This window comes from Macrotis lagotis, chromosome X (genome assembly GCF_037893015.1).
Source record: "Macrotis lagotis isolate mMagLag1 chromosome X, bilby.v1.9.chrom.fasta, whole genome shotgun sequence".
Lineage (NCBI taxonomy): Eukaryota > Metazoa > Chordata > Mammalia > Peramelemorphia > Peramelidae > Macrotis > Macrotis lagotis.
Window position 1 is genome coordinate 577,071,351 of NC_133666.1, and position 21,686 is coordinate 577,093,036.

Below are 21,686 nucleotides of genomic sequence, written 5' to 3' on the forward strand. Positions count from 1 at the left end.
TTCTACTGGTGATGAAGGAAGAAGGTGCAATGGGAGATGAACACAAAAGAGATGGAATCAAATGGGTAGAGATGAGAATGAATATATTCTAGATAAATGCACAAAAGTGAGAAATGCAAAATAAACTTTATTATGAAGACATAGGCTTATTCTATGAGCTATATTTAAAAAATAAAGTCAAGTTCTTCTAATTTACAAAGAATAAAATGATCATGGATGTCATTTTTGCAAATCTCTCAGCAAGTCCAAAATCATACCAGCACTTAGGAGGAAGGAGAAAAAATATGCATCTATTATACCAGCTCTAAGAACTCTGTAATTATTATCTCATTTGGGGAAAACTGGATTTGGAGTAAGAAAACATAGGCCTAAATCTGAAATTTATCCTGTGTCCCTGAGTAAGTTAATTCCCCATCTCTAGGTTTCAGGGTTTTTTTTCCATGTGTAAAACTGAGAGACTGGACTAGATAATCTGGTATAGTAGATAAGGCACAAGATTTAGAGTAAGGAAGACTTGGATTTAAATTTTGCCTCATACACACTTATTAGCTGTGAGACTCTGGGCAAGTCATTTAATCTCTCTGGGATTTAGTTTCTTATCTCTATGATGGGAAGAGTTAAATTTTTTTCCTTTAGTTCATCAAAGCACCAGTCCATCCATCCATCCATCCATCCATCCATCCATCCATCCATTCATTCATTCTTTTGATTTCACAACACTATGATTCCTAATAAAATCATCCCAAACATGCCAAATGGAATTTTACCATGTTTTAGATTGGGGTTTCAATTCATATATTTACGTTAATTCTATGGCCAAAACCTTTTGCAATTCTATACCAGATAACCACAGAGACTCAAAAAACATCGTTATCTATTCAATTAAATTAATATTGATTGAGTACCTATTGTGAATCTATCACTATTTCATCAATGCCTAAATGCAGATGTAATAGGAGAAATGGTGCTCTTAGGACAGTGTTGGCAGATTTATGATCAATATTCAAAAGTCCTGAAAGAGATTGTCTAAATGCTAAATACACAGAGAACTAATTCGGGCCTGTCAAAACCAATAGATTTCAGGATTAAATAGTTTAAGTTAAAAGGAACCTTAGAAGTTATTTAATTTATGGATAAGGAAAATGAGGCTCAGGCTTCTAACAGACAACGTAAGAGCTAGAATTTGAACTCAGGTCCTTGAATTCCAAATGTAATGCTTCCATTATAAATTATTATGCATATGATAAAGTACTAAAATAAATTTTAAAATATATCTTGGAAAATATTTTTGGAATCTGGGCCAAAGTGAGAAATAAATTTATGCCACCTCTTCCAGTAAGTCATGTTTTTTATCTGTATAGTTACTCTCTGTCTCTCTCTCTCTCTCTCTCTCTCTCTCTCTCTCTCTCTCTCTCTCCTCAGATTTCTCATATTTTCTTATGTACATGATATACTATCTCTTAAATTTCATTTTGTTATTTTGTTATAACTCCAGTGCTCAGCAGAGTGTCTCCAGGCATACAAGGTGTTTAATACATGCTTTTTAAATTTCTTACTTCTTAAAGAAAAGTTTTCAAATCTTAAATGTTTCACAAGATCTTTCTAATGGCTTTAATTCTTTTGGGTTTTCTACCTATACATTGTCTTAAATCACATTCACACTCTGAGTCTTTATTCTTCAGTCATAAATGGAGGGGGATAGAACTAGATAATTGTTCAAATCTATCATTCTATAGGAGTCAAGGAATAATGCCAAAATTTTAACCAATCGATTTCTTCATTTGATATTTCGTTTTATTTGAATGAATGACAATAACACATTTAAACAGATTTACAGTAGTACCTCTCTGCAAATGAGTGGATCTTGCTCTCCATGTGATCACCCACATAAAGGAGCCCTGGAGGACTTTTCATTATTCAAGGAAGAAACATAGGCACAACTCAACACTCCATATTCCACGTGCCTAGATGGAGACCAATAGTTATACAGCAAACCTCACAAAATAGAAGAAAAACTGAAAGGACAAAAAAAGATTACTATTGACTAAAGAATCCTATAATAATCCAATTTTTCATGTTCTAGGATGTCTTCTCAGGCTATTCTTCCTGACAATTAGAGGAATTTTTTTTAAACAAATGATCCTATTTTTCCTGCAACAAATTTATACTAGAATTTGGACCTTGGATTTCATAGGCGGGACAACTTTTTTTGTAACTTATAGTTATAAAAAACTTAGAAGTTAAGGGGATGCTCAGGGTCCCATGGCTGGTAATTAACAGGTCTTTTTGAATATTGCACTATGCACTCACTATATTATGCTGTCTTTCAGTAAATGTAAATGTATATAAGTCATGGTCTTTTCAATATAAAATGAAATTGACAAATGGAATGATTTCAAATAGCCATAAGATTTATAATTGGATTGGATCTTAGATACCATAAGAACAGAACTAGAAGTGCTCTTCCTAATCCTACATTGGAGAGAATGAAGGTCAAAGAAAGTAAAATTGTTTTTTATTTTTTTTTCAAGGGAGATGACTAAGATTTCTGCTTCTAAAGTTAATTTCCTTTCTACCTTATGTTAAGCCTATCCCCCTTGCTTAAAGATGAGTAAACTTAGTCCTAGAGAAAAAAAATGTCTTCTTCAAGGTCCCACAATCTGGAATTCAAACCTTGTTGTGACTCCAAATCTACTGATCAATTTATAATACTTTGCTGCTTTACAAAGAAGGTATTAGTTACTAAGCTCTGAAGACTGGGTCTTATATGAAGATGGCAATTCTGGGAACTTAATGGCTTGTTTATTGAACAAATAAACAACAGGTGTTGTTAACCGGTGATGACACATCAAAATAATTTTTTTTAAATTAACCCAAGAACAAATGAGTAAATAAAAAAGAATCATCTCTTTGACATACTAGCAAGCTCCCAATGTTGATTTGTTCAATAAATCAGCTATTAGATTAGCAGATCAAGGAAGAATATCTGAATGGACTGCTCTTCATTGGACATTAGTTGCTTGCCAGCAGTTTAGTCTTCTCAAATGCAGCCGAAAACAGGCAATTTGTACATAATCTATGTAATGTGTTGGTAGGAGGGAATCCTGGTCTGATTCACATTTGACAAAGTACACCTGCAATTGCTCAGCTTTTCAACACATCTCATTCTGACACTAACCAGACAGGGATAAGGATTAGGAGTATGGGGAGGAACTAGTTCATCAGGAATAAGGAACTTCCAACTCTACAAGTATTCTTTTTAGACGTATGCAAATAATTTCCCTAGGCTTCAGTAAGCATTCCAGAGTTACTCTTTTCCAATCCCACCAATGTCAATTAAATAATAGACACTTGAGGCTGAACACTAAGGGTACACCTATCACTGAGGCTAATTTTCCAGACCATGCTTGTAAAGAAAACTCTAACAAAGGGACAAGAAGTGTAGAATTGACAAATGTATGCATCTTTTGTTTGTTTGAAAACAAGATTATCTGTAGATAGGGAGATGAGGCTTATTTTCACAATTCTTTGAAATTTGGCATCAATAAGGATGATTCTAGTAAAATATAATTAAAATTGACAGATGAAGAAATATAAAAGACTAATAACTTTTTTTTTAATTTTTTAAAATTTAAGCCCCAAGTCCCCAATATTATGGAAAGAACACTGGATTGGGAGTTAGAATCATAAGAATAGTAACATTTTTAATCTCACAGGGCTATTGATCAAATAATAATAATGTCTACTATTTATATAGGGACCTAGATGATTTTGGATCTGAGGTCAAGAAGACCTGAATTTAAATCCACTTCAGACACTTAATAGTTGTGAGACCTTAGGCAAGTCACTTAACTCTTGCTTTCCTTAATCCACTGGAGAAGGAAATGAAAAACCATGCCAGTATCTTTGCCAAGAAAACCCAATGAACAATATGAGGTCACAAAGAGCCAGACACAACTAAATGATTAAACAGCAACTATTTATACATTTTAAGTTTTATAGAAATCTCTATCTTCATTATCCCTTTTGAGTTTTACACCAACCCATAAGATACCTATTATCAGCCTATTTTATAGATGAGGAATTCAAGGTCATGAGAGTTGAAAGTTCACAAAGCTGCTGTCTGTTGTTGAATTTGAACTCAGATCTTCTTGACTTAAAGTCCATTACTCTATAAACTATAACACCCTACTTTATGTATATAGTGTTTTCTTGCCATAAAACATTATTAAAATGTGTCATTCTTTTTTTATATCTATTTCCTCAAATGTCTGGAATAGAATGTTTCAAATACTTGAATATTCTCTTTAACTAATATACCAAATTTGAATGACAAGTAGGATCACTGATTTTTGTGAAAATTTCAATATGATAAAATATAATATAAATATAAAAACAAAATAATTTATTAAATATAGATAATAATAAAAATATAAAAAACATTCTTTTTCAGTAATTCAGAAGGCTTTTCATGATCTTTCCAAATTTGAAGAATTATATGATGAATATAAAAATCTTATTGTATTTAAGAGTAGAAAAAAAAATCCTACACCAGAATGTTGAAGATTTGGGTTTTAATTCAGATTCTTTCCTTAATTAACCTTGGACAAGTCACCTCATCACTTTGCTCTCAGATACTCATCATCTTTAATGTTCCTTCTAAATCTAAAATTCTTTAAGCTCATAGCCATAGGACAAGTCCTAGGTAGTCTTGTTATTATAATTGCTAAATGATCAAGCTCTGATTGATGCCAGTTGTCTACTCTTTCTCATTGGAATGCTTAGTCCCTACCCATAAAAAAAATCAATTATTTGTACATTTGGGGGAGGGAGTTAAAGAAACATTTCTGACTATTGATAATGATTGACTATTAGTGATGATTTTTATATAATAATATATAATCATAGCTCATCAGATGGCTAAACAGGTAGAAAAGATTCCTGGCTTTTCCTTTTTTAGACTACTGATTGCTAACACCACTGCATGAAAACAAGGTACCTAGGGAGACAACTGAGGAGTTTTGAGTTGCAATTCTTGGTCTGGTAGTGAAATAGGCTCTTTGACAAATAACTTTCCATTAATTAATTGCCTTAGTGACTGTAAAAGAGTGTAAAGCTAAGTGATATAAACGTTCAGAAATGCAATTCGGCCCAGTCACCATTTTTGAGGTGATGGATTACAGATACAAGTTCATTGAGCAGTTCTTTGTTCAGCATCTGCTTTGCACTAGGCTACATATTGGATGCCATGGGGAATGTGAAGATGAAAAAAGATGTTGTTATGTGATCTGACCTTCAGGGACAAATGTTTTTAATGTGCTTTACTTCTCTTTTTTCTTTATTTTTATATAATTATGGTATTATAAAATTTTAATATTATATTATTGCAGTCTAATTGGGAGAGCAGAAAATACACTTGCAGTTTATAAAATAAAATTTTATTTCTTTTTTTGGTTTTAATATTATCTAAATTTTTCTCTATATCCTTCCTCTCTCCTATTTACCTCCTACCTTTGGGAATCATAAAGATTTTTTTATAGGAGAAAGGGGGAGTTAATGCAAAAAAAATCAGCAAAACTGATCAATACATTAAAAATGACACAATGCAATATTTCAAATATAAAAAATCTCACACATAAACATTTTGAAAGTATGGGGAAAGGTATCTCTTTAGAACAAATTTGAAATAATTTCAAAAGGGCAGTCAATTAAAATGTAGAGAGTTGGAAAATTGAGTGTCTTGTTGGAGGAACAGAAAGTATTCAAGTATCACTGATCAAAGCTTATGTTTGGAGAAGAGACAATAAGATTGGAAAGGTAGGTAGGGGTGAGGTTATGAAGGTCGTGGAATGCCAGAGGGTTTTAGATTTGATCCCAGAGGTGCTAAGGAGACATTGGAGTTAAATGAATAAGTGGATGACATGCTCAGACCTCACTTTTAGGAAGATTAATATGATAACTGAAGGATGGGCAAGAGTTGAAAAGAAAAAAGGCAATTCTCAGACAATGAAATCAAAGCTATCTATAGCCATATGAAAAATTGATCTAAATAATTATTGATTAGAGAAATATAAATTAAAGCATCTCTGAGGTCATATCTCATATCTTTCAGATTGGCCAATATGACTAGAAAGGATAATGATCAATGTTGGAGGGGATGTGGACTAGGACACTAATGCATTGTTTGTAGAGTTGTGATACAACCTTTCTGCTGAGTAATTTGTTATTATGCTCTAAGAGGAAAAAAAAACTACAAAGCCTATGATTCAGCAATACTACTACTGGGTCTGTATCCTGAAGAGATCATGAAAAAGGATAAAAATCCCACATGTACAAAATTTTTTTTATGGTGGGAAAAGAATTGGAAATGGAGGGGATACCCTTCAATTAGAGAGTGGCTAAGTGAATTGTGGTTATGTATGATGGAATACTATACAAGAAATCATGAGGGGTGGGATTTGAGAAAAGCCTAGAAAGACTTGTCTGAATTGATACTGAGTGAAATGGACAGTTCTAGAATAACCTTATACACACTAACAACAACATGGGGTGATGATCAACTATGATGGATCTGTTCATTTCAGCAGTACAATAATCAAAGACAATTTTAAAAGATGATAGAAAATATTATTGATATTCAGAGGAAAAAATGAAGACCAAAGCTTATTATCTTTCATTTTTAAAAGCTGTCTTATGTATAATGTCATTTTGTTATCAGTAAAGTTTTCTTTCTTCCATTGGATCTGATTTTTCCCTCACAACAAGTTCAATTTTGATTTATGTTTATCATGATAACAAATGTAAAGCCTCTATCAGATTGCTTTCTGTCAGGGGCAGGGAGGAGGTAGAAAACCTTGCAAAAAAATGATTGGTAAAAACAACCATTGTATATAGTTGGAGAGGCAAAAAAAATCATGTTTATATATATATATACATATGTGTGTGTGTGTGTGTGTGTGTGTATATATATATATATATATATATATACATATATATTTAAAAAGGGATAAAAAGGGAGAGCAAAAGCTATCGGCCCAAAGTGAAGTAATAAGGACTTATGTCAGCTGGTGGCAGTGGGAATGTGAATAAGAGTTATTATGAAAGTTAATTTGACTAACTATAACATAATGAATTTGGAGTGAGAGAAAGTAAAGAGTTGAGGATGATATCTAGGTTTTAAAAATATTGGGCTGGAAGAATGGCAGTCCCCTTTACAATGATAGGGAAATTTCGAAGTGGGAGGGTTTGGGGAAAATAATGAATTCAATTTTAGACATATTGAGTAAAAGATAACTACATTTCATGTAAATTTATGATATACAACAGGCAGTTGAATATGTGAATCTGGAAGTTAGGAGTTTAGATTTGAATAACTTGATCTGAGAATCATCATCATAAAGATAATTAAAACTGTGGGAGTTTATCACTGAATAAAATAATATAGAGGAAGCAGAAAAGATGATCCAGTTTGGTGAACAACCATCATTAGTGGGTGGCTAGCCAATAAAATAGACCGAGGAATGTTCTGACAGAAGGGAAGAGAACCAGGAGATAGTAGCATCACCAAAATTAAGACAGAATAAATTATGAAGAAGAGAATAATATGTAGAAAGTCAAAGGTTGCTCAGAAGTTAAGAAGGATGAAGATTCAGAAAGGCCATTAAATTTGGCAATTAAAAGATCAATGATAACTCTGGAGAGAGTAGTTTCAGTTTAAGGATGAGATCATAGAAAGGCATTAGAGTAACAAAGAGAATGTTAGGGGGAAAAAAGTAAAAGCTCTTTCAAGGAGTTAAGTCACAAAAAAAGGAGAAGAGATATGGAATGAAAGCAAAAGAAGGTAGATAGATAAAGTGAGAATCATATATGGTTCATAAATTTGTAACCATTACAAACATTGCATGTTTGTAATCATTAGGGAACTTGCCAGTAGACAGGAAGAGATTTTAAATAGATGAGGGACTGAGGATCATAAGAAAGGGCAATCTGCTGGTTTGAGCAGGTAGCTTTGGCAAGGAGAAGGGAAATATGGATAAAAGAAGAGATAGAAGAAGAAACATCTCAGTGATGTGTATGTGAAATGAGAAGGGAAAAGAGGAAACTCTGAAGAAATAATAACTATTTCAGTAGGACAAAGTTCTCAGTCAAAAGAGTGAAGAGAAAGTGGAGCTGTCGGCACTTGAATAAAGGGGAAAAAGCCACTGAAGTAAGTGGGATACTAAATCATTACTGGAGGGGGGGACTGGTAAAAGAATTTATTTGTCAAAGTGAGGGTTCAGTGGATATTAAATGACATAAATTTATAATGGATCCAGTCAGCACAATTTCAATATATTCTTCAGCTTTGTTCAGCATCACTTGAGTAGGAGTGAATGCAATATATAGTGGAAGAAATTGAATAACTGAGTTTTATCAGAGAAAGATCAATGATAGGTTGAGAGGGCAAATGACTCAAGAGTAGAGGAGAGTATAGAGATGTATTGGTTCATCAAGGGATAAAGAGGAGGAAGGATGGGTAGAAAGGACAGCCAGGACCAAGAATATAGTGTGGAAAAGAACTGATAGTGGGTGTCATTGGGAGGACAAAAAACGGCAACAGGGTTTGGAATTATAAAGCAAAAGGAGAAGGGAAAGAGGCCATGAATAGATAAGAGAATTTTCAGGGTTCATGCATAAGGAACTATATATATATATATATATATATTTCTATATTCATATATGTGGTTCATTTTGGGCTGATAACAAAATCAAGAATATGTAGGGAAATCATGGGAATTGAGTAAATTGAGTAATTGCAAGGTTAGGATGTTGAAGAGGATATCAATATCTATATTGAAATGCTTTAGTATGAAGGCAAGAATTAAGAAGGAAAAAAGTGCTGTAAACCAGGAAATGAATTCAATGAGGAAAGAAAGGGAGTATTCTGGGAGTTGATTCAGAATAGCCATCACAGTGTTGATTGGGTGATACATATGATTGAGTGAACCTCAAATGAGAATAAGTTATTGAATTATAGTGATAGGAGAGCTTGGAAGTAGAAAAGGAGAGCGATGAGTGTTGTAACCTGCCCATCTTTATTAGGGATTTAGAGTAAATGAATGAAAACCAGTACTTAGGAAGGGTTACTAGGGAGACTGTGTCAATCAGAAGGGAAGTAGATCTATGTGAAAGTCAGAAGATGAAAAGAATAGAAAAGGAAAAGATTTAAAATGAAAATGTTCATTACTCATGAAACAGGCATTCCAGAAAGTAGATTGAAAAAGGATGTATCTTAAGAGTGGGATTATTGATGGGTTGAGTAAAGGGGGAATGGGAATAAGGGAATGGGTGGTGAGGGATGGGAGAACAGAATTTGAATAATGACAAAGAGATTCAGAATGATTGGAGTGGGGAGGATAATGAAAATGGGAATTCAATAGTCACTGATAAATTTTCCACATGCCTAAAGGATTGGGTTTTTCCTAAACATTATACAGTTCAATGGAAGGAAACATTGCAGTAAGATTTCTCTCCTTCCTTGATAGGTAGACAAAAGCAGGAGACTAGTGGAAAAGCTATATGGAATGACTTTTCTGCCATTGATATCTGTGTACTCCTGTGCAAATCACAATCTCTTGGAGCTTCAGTTTCTTAATATGCAAAATAGTGCTGCATTGCTTACAATTCAGGCACATAGGACTGATATAAAGATTAAATGAGATAATACACAATAAAGTAATGTGGAAGGTCAGTTATGATAGTCCATTTATGCCTCTAAAACCCCACTTTGATGCCTTATTGTAGAATGTAGGCCCTTTGACACCCTTTGGTTCTCAAAAGGTCATTTTAGCCAAACACTAACTGTGGTAGATCCTACATAGTTGGAACCATTTTCAAGATTAACTAGGAATGGATTGTACCATTAGAGGACCAGCCTAGAAAAATAGAATCAATTAATCAAACTGCATATGTATGTTAATATTCTTATACATATATATATATATATATATATAAGTCCATTGTATGTACATGAGTGCATATAAGTATATATTTGTATATACCTAGATGTGAATACAGATATGACAACTAAGTGCACATTGCATAGAGTGGACTTGGAGTCAGGAAGAAATGAGTTCAAGCCCATTCCCAAACACTTATTGGCTCTGTGACCCTGGGCAAGTCAGTTAACCTCTATTTGCCTTAGTTTCTTTCTCTGTAAAGTGAGAATAAAAATGATAGCAATAAGGATTGTTTTGAGGAACAAAAGAACTAACTTAGCAAAGTGCCTGGGTCATAGTAGCACTTAAAAATATTTATTAAATTGTATACGTGTATACATTTATACATATACATTTATAAGTATTGTTTATGTACGTGTGTGTGTGTATAATTTATATGACTCCTGGAAATAAGGGTTTCTTTTTTGTTTTTTAAGTTTTTGCAAGGCAATGGGGTTAAGTGGCTTGCCCTAGGCCACAAAGCTAAGTAATTAATTGTCTGAGGCCATATTTGCACTCAGGTACTCCTTACTCCAGGGCTGGTGCTCTATCCACTGCACCACCTAGCCACTCCTAGAAATAAGTCTTAATGGATGTGACATACCCAGAGGAACTTCCTTCTGTCGACCACATTAGAACTCATTTATAATTTAGTATTAGATAAGAAGTTAAGAAAGTCTCCATAGTTTCTGTCCATAGCTAGCATGGATCAGAGATGGGACTTGAACCTGGTCTGGCTAAGTTGGAAGGGACTCAGAAGAAAGTTGGCATCAGGGTGATAAGGGGGGTTTGGTTGCAACATCTCTCTAAACCATCCACTAAGTTACTGAAGGATTGTGAGGTTGCAGTTCCACTTTAGTGGAACAAGTGCCCACATAAGTGCTTGGTCCAAAATCTGGTTCATGATAACTACTAAATGAGATGACAAGACTGTAAAGTAGAAAAGAAACATTTCATTTACAAAGTACATTCCCGCAACCTATCAGCCAGGATATACAAGAATTATTATTCCCATTTTACTAGTGAGGAAAATGAGCCTCAGAGAGATTAAATGATTTGCCTATTACATGAGTAATAAATGATAGAGCTGGTGATTGAACTCTATTTCATTATGTCTAATTCCAGTATTATCTTGAGCACACTAGTATTGCCACCATCTTACCCTTTCTATTCTCATATGCATTGTGCAAGATTAATAGTTAATAATGAAACCAAATACAGCTAAAAACAATAGTTAAAATAAAAGTCTAGGAATCAAGTCTTTTGTATCTTCTATGCAACCTCCATAGAAAATAAGCCAATAAAACTCTTTGCCTCAATTTTTCTGCCTGAGAAATGGACTATAACTGATGCATTTCTTTTATATGAATTATAAAGATATAAGAATGAATTTATATTCACTAAGGGATAAACAATAATGTATCATGAAATGAAATAAAAACCATAGGATCACAAACAAAGACAGATTCCCTCTCATGTAATCAGAAACACTCCAGACTCGGGAAACTGTCTTATGCCTCTGCATAAATTGAAACAGTGAAAAATCTCAGCAAATAGTAATTTTCTGGATTTACTGCATGACAGGAACATCAGGTGGTTGGCTAAATAATGCAAGGCACAGAAAATGAATAAAAAATCTTCCTGTGGGCCTGCTCATCACAGAAATATGAGTTGCTGCTTCCCCACTGCAATTCTTCTAAGCCTTCCCAGCTGGGATAACTGAAAGTCTTATCACGGTCATTGACAATCTGACAACCATCTGAGGTGCAGAGTGAGTCATTTCCAAATATGGAAGAAGCAGAAACATCCTTTAGAGGTACTGATGGCAGGCAGTATGGCTTGTTTGGGTTTTTTTCCCCTCCTTTCTAATTTCCTATAACATGCTAATTCTAATTCAAGTATCTAATAGTCACAAGATAGTTACCATAGAAGGGGAGGCCCAAGTAATACTTCCCTTAAGAAAGTGATGCAACTAGTCTGAAAGAGTACATCCTGGTTTTTGATGTATTTTTGAAAATCAACTTAGTTAATTCTATATTGCACTTGAAAGAGCAGTGACAATAGGCAATGCTTATTCCTGTGACCTCTCCCCCTTATTGAGATGTTTTGCTTATCTGCTTGCTTCTACTTTTTTAATCCCCAATATTGATTAGGAGAATGCCTTTTGAGCCAATTTTTTTTTAAAAAGAAAGCAACATATTCCATACATGATGGACAATCATAGAGTAGTAAATAGTAGAGAACTTACACACAGTCAAAATGACCTAGATTCAAGCTATCTCTAACATATTTGGGATGCTTGATCCTGGGGAGTTACTTAATTTTTCAGAGTTCTAGGCCATATTCTAAGACTAAAATTTAATTTATAAAGATGGCATAGACCAGCATAAGGGGAAGTTTATTTACCTTAGCAGTTCCTATTTCATTGAAGTCATAAATCTAATTCTAATCCCTATCAATGTATTCCATTTATCAGTTTTAGAAGGGAGAACAAGGATGAGGAAGGCATGCTATATCAAAAAAAGGATAAAAATATCCATATTTCAGAATGCTTCCACGTTTCTGTCATTACTTGTAATTTGTAAATTGAAGCGAATTTTCCACCCAAATTCATCAGTCTTGCTTAAAAATTATGACAAGAACTTAGAGAAATTTGTATCTAACTATATGTGCCTTTTCTTCTAAGAAGCAGGAACTGATTGGCAGTAAAAAAATATAATTACAATATCTCCAAAGAAAAGAACAAGTATAATCAAAAGCAACAAAGCAAACCAAGGGCTAAAAAAGATAGGGTGATAGGAGGAAGAATTAGAAAAGAAAGTAAAATGCCTAAGAATGGGTCTAAAGAAGATGGTTACAATATCTGGGTTTCCTTTTTGGACAATAGAGATGATCTGGATTTGCTTCTTTTCTCCAGCTGTGGGGAGCATTTCATGGGAGGTTTTAGCAAGCACAAGCACAATTATATGGACTAGTTAACACCACAAAAAATAAAAAAATAAAAAAGCTATTTGTGGGCTTCCTGGGAGAGAACAGGGGTAAAACCTCCTGTGTTTGTGGCTATTTGGTTAGGATTGGGAAGACTAGAAATATAAGCAAAAGGGTAGCTCTTTCAAATACAAGTCTCAGTTGATCTCTACCTACTATGGAAGAGGGAAGAGTAGTAGGTAGGTAAGAGATCATGGAGAAGTCATTGTATAGCTCTTTGACCTACCAATTATTGGGTGAGTTGCAATGCCATGGATTATGGACTCTTACCTAGCATTCTTATTTTCTGCTGTCATCACAGAAAATGATGAACAGTTCTACATCTTAGAACAGGAAAACCCCAAGCTTTACTTATGTAGGATGGCTCAAAACTTGGAAAGTTTATTGTCATTATAATTATAAAAGGCAAAAATTCAGACAAAAGATTTGAAGTATTTACATGATGTTTAATTATTTAAATGTCATTTTCCCTTGATTTTGTCTATATTTGTGATAGAGTATATGCTAGATTTATGGTTTGTGTGTGATGGTAGTCTAAGTGGCATAATAATAATGTTCTTGACCTACTTTCTATGCTGTTTCATTGAATGCGGTGACTCTGAACTCATTGATAGGGACTTGGATGTAGTGTAGAATTTATGGTGAATTTATATGTGAAGAAATACTCAGGTGCCATAGTTTAGTAGCAGTTTGTACATTTAAAAAAGTGAATCTCTAGTTTGTTCAGTAAAAGAAGAAGGCTAATTGGTATTTATCTGAGTTATGAAAATTATTTTATTAATCAGCAATTATAAAATTATCTCAGGGATACCCACATTCCTTTCATCACAGAGTTCTACATTTCAATAAATGGTGATTTTAATACAAAAGGTATTTTAATGACCCAAGTATAAAGTCAGGAAGACCTTTTCTGACAAGAGTTTATATGAAGAAGACCTTGAGACAGATGGTATAGAGTACTAGAATTGGAGTCAGGAAAAGCAGTTAGCTATATGACCTAGTGAAAGTAAGGGACTTTACCTTTTTTAAGTCTCATTTTCCTTATCTGTAAAACAGGGAAATCAATAGCACTTATTTTTCCTTTTGCCCTCCAAGGTTGTCTTGAGACCAAAGGGAGATTATATTTATAAAGTGCTTTGCAAACCTTAAAAGGCTATATAAATGTTGTGATGATGATGATGATGATGATGATGATGATTAGGCCAATATGAACTAAATATGCATACAATTACCTAATCATAGTTTGAATTAAAATCCAGATATTTCACAGACCAGTAGCAATAATAATATTACTTGTACAGTAGACTATCCCAATCACTTTAGGAATATTTCAATTCTTGTCATTATTTAAGCCCATTGACAAACAAAAAGGCATTTAAAAGAGTGATGTATGGTTGAATTTAGACTAGTACTTGGAAGTCATAGGAAGGAAATCTCACCCCACAATTAACAAGAGCATTCTTACAATGGAAATGCTCCAAAATGGAATGAACTGCTTTGTTAGGTAATAAATTTCTGATCACTATAAATATTCAAGCTCAGACTAGGTGACAAATCAGTATTGGTATAAGATGGAATTTCTGCTTTAGATTTAAGAGATTGGACTAGATAATGGCTAAAAGTACTTTAATTTTACTTAAATTTTTTTATTTGTGATTCCATTATTCTGGGAATATTCTAAGGTTATGGAATGGGGGAGGGGAAAGAAGTAAGGAACAAAAGCATTCATTAAGTGCCTACCATGAACAATAAACAGAGCACCAGTCCTGGAGTCAGGAGAACCTGAGTTCAAATTTGACCTCAGACACTTGCCACTTACTAGCTGTGTGACCTTGAGCAAGTCATTTAACTCTGTCTTATATCTAGGGTCTTCTCCGCTTATCGTCATCCACGTCTGGCCACTGGACCTGGATGAAGAGGAGAAAGTGAGACTGGTTTCTTAGCACAGAATCCCCCTTACTCAAATCCAATTCGCTTGACTGGCATGGTATCACCTTCCTGATGTCATGATCTTCTTTGAGAATGACATACAAACATCATCATCATCATCATCATTATGAACTATGAAGGTCACTGTTTTTAATGCTATAAAAATATAGCATCAGGAGGTGCTATTATTAATTCCATTTTAAATTGAGAAAAATGAGATAGATAGAAGTTAAATCACTTACCCAAGTAAGTAGCCATAGCTTGGAGGTTAATTTCTGAATTTGAATTTGAAGTCAGATCTTCCTGATTTTAGGTCCAGGACTCTATTCAAAGCAGCCATATACCTAAGAGTGGGGCAAGGAAAAGAGATCTATGTTTACTAACACCAGTGGATGTAACCTGGAATCAGTACAATAATCCTGAGGACAAAAACAAACTCTCTGCAACTCAGCAATACATCCATCTTGCAGTCTTAAAGAGTTACTTGGTTACTGACCTTGCTCATAGTCACATAGCTAGAATGTGTAGATTAAAAAAAAGGACTTGAACCAGATCTTGTTGAATATAAAGTCTTTGGTCCATATTACCTCTTACTCTTCTAATTATGGGTGAGAAAATAATCACACCTCATTTATGAGTAAGCTTTATGGTTTTACAAAGAATTCACAGATAGTATCTCATTTATTAAACAGTATTGCAAGATGGAATAGAATGCTAGCTTTGGAACTGGAAAAATCAACTTCCAGTGCTTAAAAATAGCTTGATCCTGTGCAAAATCATTTTAGATACCTGTTTCCTCATCTGTAATTTGAGGATAAAAATACAAGTAATCAGGGGCGGCTAGGTGGCACAGTGGATAGAGCACCGGCCCTGGAGTCAGGAGTACCTGAGTTCAAATCTGGTCTCAGACACTTAATAATTACCTAGCCGTGTGACCTTGGGCAAGCCACTTTAACCCCATTGCCTTGCAAAAACCTAAAAAAAAAAAAATACAAGTAATGACTATCTAACAATGTTCTTGTGAAGTTTAAATGAGATCATGTATTCAAAGCTGTTAAGAATGTGAAAGTTCTACAGTCAAATGCTATGGATTTTTTACAGAGACCCTTTGATTAAGAAAGAATAAATATTACTATCCCTACTCTATAGATGAGAAAATCACTGGAAAAAAAAGGTTAAATGATTTGCTTGTTGTTAAGTAGCACCTAAATTATGGAAAGCTGGAATTAAAATCTAAGGCAAGACTGTCTTATCCTAGGTCTGTAAAGTGATTCCAATTATACCCTTTGGCATTGATCCAAGTGATCTTAGAATTATATAGAACTATAAGGATTATTCACATTTGATTATTTAAAATTTTCATCTCCTAATTGAATTGTATTTATTTTATGTATACATATAGGTAAAGATATTGTCTCCACCAATGAAATTTAATCTCCCTGAGGACAGGGATTATTCTTTAAATTATCTTTATATCTGTAGGTCCTCACAGTGCCTACTAGATAAGTAGGTATTCAAAAATGCTTTTGAATTGATAGCTCTCCTAAATGTAATTTGACATCCCTCCTCATCCCAATTAGGAGCCTGGATGAGCATTGTCCTATTCCCAGTTCAGTTTTGGAATAATAAAAGAGTCAAAGTGAGGCACAGAATAAAATTTTAGGCCTAAAATCCAATAGTAATAAATATTTTTGTATTCTTGTTGTAAAGTAGGGAGTAATTAATAGTAGTCATTACACACCAGTAATTTCCACACCACATTTGACTGAAACAATCAAGACATGAACCAACCTCTTCATTTGATTTTAAAAATCAGATGAAATCAATAGATTTGTTTAAGGAACTATAGAGAAGTATAGGTATCCCTGTTTTCAAAATGCTTCAACCCATGTTAACAAAGCACAAATTCATGAAGATACTAATTATTGATGACAATGTTTCAAAATAATACCAGAATACTAAACACAGAACACATTCAAAATTAAACCCAAGATGATAATTTATGAAGGGTCCTTCTTTTTTTAGGTTTTTGCAAGGCAAATAGGGTTAAGTGGCTTGCCCAAGGCTAGGTAATTATTAAGTGTCTGAGACCAGATTTGAACCCAGGTACTCCTGACTCCAAGGCTGGTGCTTTATCCACTACGCCACCTAGTCACCCCTTGAAGAGTCCTTCTTTTAAGGCTTTGGTGGTCAAGAAAAGATGAAGAGAACACTTGAAACTTGAGCTGTCTTAGAATATTAGTGAGGGGGTTTTTATGCATGGAACAATAGGAAAACAATTCAATCTGAATAGGATAAAGCATTTTTAAGAAGCTTAATCTGATAGCTGTGAGCAGGATGGAGAGGAGAAGGAGGAAACTGGAGGTAAGGAAAGTAATTAGAAAGTTATTATTACATCAATCCAGGCTTGAGGTGATAAAGGCCTATGCTAGTACAGTGGTAATGAAAATAAAAAAGGAGCAGATGGAAGAAACATTCTGATGAGAAGATGGACAGAATTAAACAAGTGATTTGAATGGGAAATGGAGAGGATTCAAAGATACCTGAAAATAGGAAGATGTCTGTAGGTAATAAGAATATATAACTAACAACAGAAATAAGGAAGGAAATGAGAAGTACAATTTTAGCCACACATGCAAATAGCAGTGAAAATTATATCATTAAAAGGACATGGGGCTGAGAATGGACATGAATCAGTCATGTAATGACAGTGAGGGGTAGCAGACTGATAGTGGGTTTGCTCTATATCCACATCATATCCCTCAGTGTGTTGAGTCTGTATGGAATTTATGGGAAGGTATAGAGAAGAATTGGAAAGGATATCCATACTTTAATTGACTTCAGTCTGTGCAGAATCTCCACTATAAGACAAAAGATCCATTAAAAGTGTTGAAGAATGGGGGGAGAAAATGGAAATCTGATTGCAAATATCCAGAAGAAACAAAGTGAATGCTTTGCTTCTGAGCAGTCCATTCAAAACAGTAGCTCAGGTTGGGCATTTTGACACAGCCCCAAACCTATAAAATGTTTTATTGTTCTGATTTAAATTAGAATAATCTGGACAAATTATGGAAGAACATATGTTTGCAAAATAAAAATGAAACTGCCTTTTGGGCAGATATGCTGGCATTTGTATTACTTTTTAAAGGTTACAAGTATACATAAGAGGCTAAAAGTTTCATGTAAAAGGGAATTTAACAAACTCTTCTTTCAACTCCATTTTTTGATGGGGGGAAAGAAACTAAAAACATTCTTGATAGATAAGCAATATAGATCAAAAAGTAGCTGGAGTCCAAAAGATTATCCCATTTAGAGTGAAAGCAGGTGATGGAAAATTTTTCCCTATGGTTGGGGGGGGGGGAGAGGAAAGTATCTTGAAAGACCAACTTCTGCGTATATGCTTCTAATTATGATATTATGAACAAATGTTTAATAAATAAAAACAGAGGTTTGTGAAAATGTTTCACAAACACTGGGGAAGTATATGATATACTCTGTTTTTACAATAGATATGAAGACACTATTCTGGTCACTTCATTAATCCTTTTACTTCCTTTCTCCCTCCCTCCCCCCACTGACTTTCACAAATCATCTAAATCATCTAAATCATCTAAACAATACTAATAGCTATGTCACAGTGGTTAAGTTTAGTTAGGAGTATAACTTTTCTTTTTTCTGCAAAGAGAAAATTATTTATCTATTAGGAATCAAAATTTTAAAAAAATAAAGAAATAAAATCACATATAAAATATGTCATTCTGTTCTTTCACAAGATGTCCTACCTGAACACAATTTTATTCTAATATTATTAAATTATCTTCTTAATTTGATTGATAATATATGAAGAAATAACAAAGAGTCGTAATATATTGCTTCAGATTTCTCCAGCAAATCTCAGATGAAATGACCTTTTCCCTCAAGATTTTATTAAGATTGTAATAAAATATGTGAAACATTATAACCTGGATAGGTGAAATAAGAAGAATATATCTATTCTAACATTTTTTCTAAATGCTTAGAGGTAAGATTCTGTTGGCAGATGGGAAATGCTGCCTGGGTTTAAAATCTAAGCACTGAAAGTGTCATAGTTCCTCTCCTCTGAGTGGTAAGGCATTAACCCCAGTATTTAAATCATATTTTAATAGTTAGTGAGAATAATTTCCATGCTCTTGCTTCTGCTCTTTGGTCAGCACTATGAGAAATGCAATGCTCCAAATGACATTGTTTCAAGGGGCTAATAACATAATGTTTATTCAACAAGTTTCCAAGGAGTATTAAAAATTTGATAGCAAATAGTAGACAAAACAACTCCTTGGAAAGTTCTCAGAAATCAACCATTGTTGGACTCTTAAAAGGGGACTAAGAAAATATTGAGAGAATAAAATCTCCAACATGACAATATCACTGAGGAGAATTTTTTCTTTTTTGAATTGGAATTATTATTTTTCTAATTACACAAAAAATGATATTTTTAATAAATGCTAATCAAAGCAGACAAATATACATTATATTCAAAGTTAGAATTGTATTTCTTATAAGAGCATGTTTTGGTGCAACTTGTATTTGCAAAATGATGGAACTGGAGATCTTAACCCTTTTGTATCATGGATCTCTTGGGACGTCTGATGAAGGTTATGGACCCCTTTTAAGAATCATGTTTTAGGGTGGCTAGGTGGAGTAGTGGATAAAGCACTGGCCTTAGAGTCAGGAGTACCTGGGTTCAAATCCAGTCTCAGACACTTAATAATTACCTAGCTGTGTGGCCTTGGGCAAGCCACTTAAGCCCATTTGCCTTGCAAAAACCTAAAAAAGAAAGAATCATGTTTTAAATGGCCAAAAAAAATACAAAAGATCACAAAGGAAATAAATTATATTTAAATTATCAAATTATATATATACACACACACACACACACACACACACATATATATATATATATATATATATATATATATATATATATATATATATATATATATTCTAAATGATGAACTCCTGGTTAAGAAGCTCACTGATAAAGAATGATATGGCTTTTCAAGATTTTCTAGATTTTCAAATAAGGATAGTTGGAAAGCCTCTGACTAGTTACCTCTAATCTGGAAAATCAGTTCTCAAAGTCTTGAGTAGGTCTGAATGGGTATTGAAGTTCCAGGATCTTCTTCCCCCCGCCCCAGCCTATCTCATCCATGCTTTGGGATTCAATGTTATAGTTAAAACAATGAGCTTCTAAAAGATTTTACTAAGCAGTCAAGAGTCATTTGGCCAGGAGATTGCCAGTACACACAGAGACAAACACACACACACACACACACACACACACACACACACACACACACACACACACAAACACACAGACAGAAAGCCACATGGAGAGATGGAAGAAAAATATGTCTCATCTTCAAGCCTCCTCTCCCTCAGTCTGCAGACAGCCTGACTGCCTGGCAGTTCTGGGAGACCTGCCTGAAGACAATTCTTTGAGATTATTAACCACTGGTGTCTGGGTAAGAAGGTAGGGAATGGTTACAGAACCCATGGAAGCCCACCCTTCTCTGTCAGACAATATAAAAACCTTCCTTTGTCAAGGTAGGGAGCTGAGGCACCACGCCTGTTGCTGTGAGTTACATGCTTTTTTACAAAAAACATTCCATCATGACATCAGGATCTAAAAGACAATTCAGGTCCCTCTTTTACAGAAAATTCTTGAGCCACATTCATTGCTTGTTGAGATCATGTGTAGGACAGACTTTCTGCCAAAACCATTTATTAGTGACCTAATTTCAAAAATGCATTAGGATTCATTATTTTGCCTAAAAATAGGTAGTTTTATGTATTTTTTAAAAAATATTTTAATAAATATTTATAAAATATTTAGCACAAAGACTAGGACAAAGTAAACACTTAAGAAATGCTCATTCCCTTTTCTTTCTTTGAGCCTTGAACACAACAAAATACTCCTGATTTTCCTACTCACATTTTATTTTCTATTTTGCATTAAATTATATTCATTTATACATTGTTTTCACATTTCTTATTCCTACTCTCCACCCTCAGTTTTAAGTATCACAAGGGCAAGGACAATGTCCCATTTATCTTAGTTTCTCGCCAGTGCTTAGCATAATATATTAATAAATCAAAATAAATAAAAAAGTCAATAAAAAGCACATCTTTTGAATTGTTTAATTGAATGGAATAGAAGATATGCATCAAAGGAACTCTCAAGCAATACCAAAATATTGTTTGAGCCATTTTAAGTAGCTCTTCTTAGGACAAATAATAATTACAACAACCACCATAGGTTTTGAAAGGAAATAAAATTGTCAAGATTATGATGTGTATCTCTTCCCTCTCTCCATTAGATTATAATCATCTTGAGGGCATAGACTTTTCATATTTGTATCCTTGAGACTTAGCACAGTGTGCTACCTGGAATAGGTGTTTAGTCTGTATTTACTGAGCAAATCAAAACAAGCCTGAGGTTTCATCCTACACCTGGCAAATTGGCAAAGATGACCAAAAAATGGGAAGAGTCAATGTTAGGGGGCAATGGAAAGAAAAGGTACATTAGTACAATCTTGGTGGCATTATAAATTAGTCCAAGCATTCTGGAAAGTAATTTTTATTAAGAAAGTAACTAAAATCTCCAGATCATTTGACCCAGTAATTCCACTAATTAGGCATGCCTTGTAAGATCAAGAAAAAATGAAATGACCTATATACTTGAGTAGTTATAACAACACTTTTTGTAGTAGAAAAGATTTTGGTGGGAAAACAATTAATGTCCATAAACTGAGA

At 33.9% G+C, this 21,686-nt stretch overlaps 1 long non-coding RNA gene across 2 annotated transcripts in view; it reads right to left on the reverse strand.

The window, feature by feature from the left end:
- Positions 1 to 1,841: 1,841 nt before the first annotated feature.
- Positions 1,842 to 21,686, reverse strand: part of LOC141497519 (uncharacterized) — a 45,019-nt gene continuing 25,174 nt past the window's right edge. For both annotated transcript variants that reach the window (XR_012471344.1, XR_012471345.1), the window contains exons 2-3: positions 15,137 to 15,238; positions 1,842 to 2,015 (exon numbers count right to left, since the gene is read on the reverse strand). This is a non-coding gene — a long non-coding RNA (uncharacterized LOC141497519). The remainder of the gene's footprint in view (positions 2,016 to 15,136; positions 15,239 to 21,686) is intronic.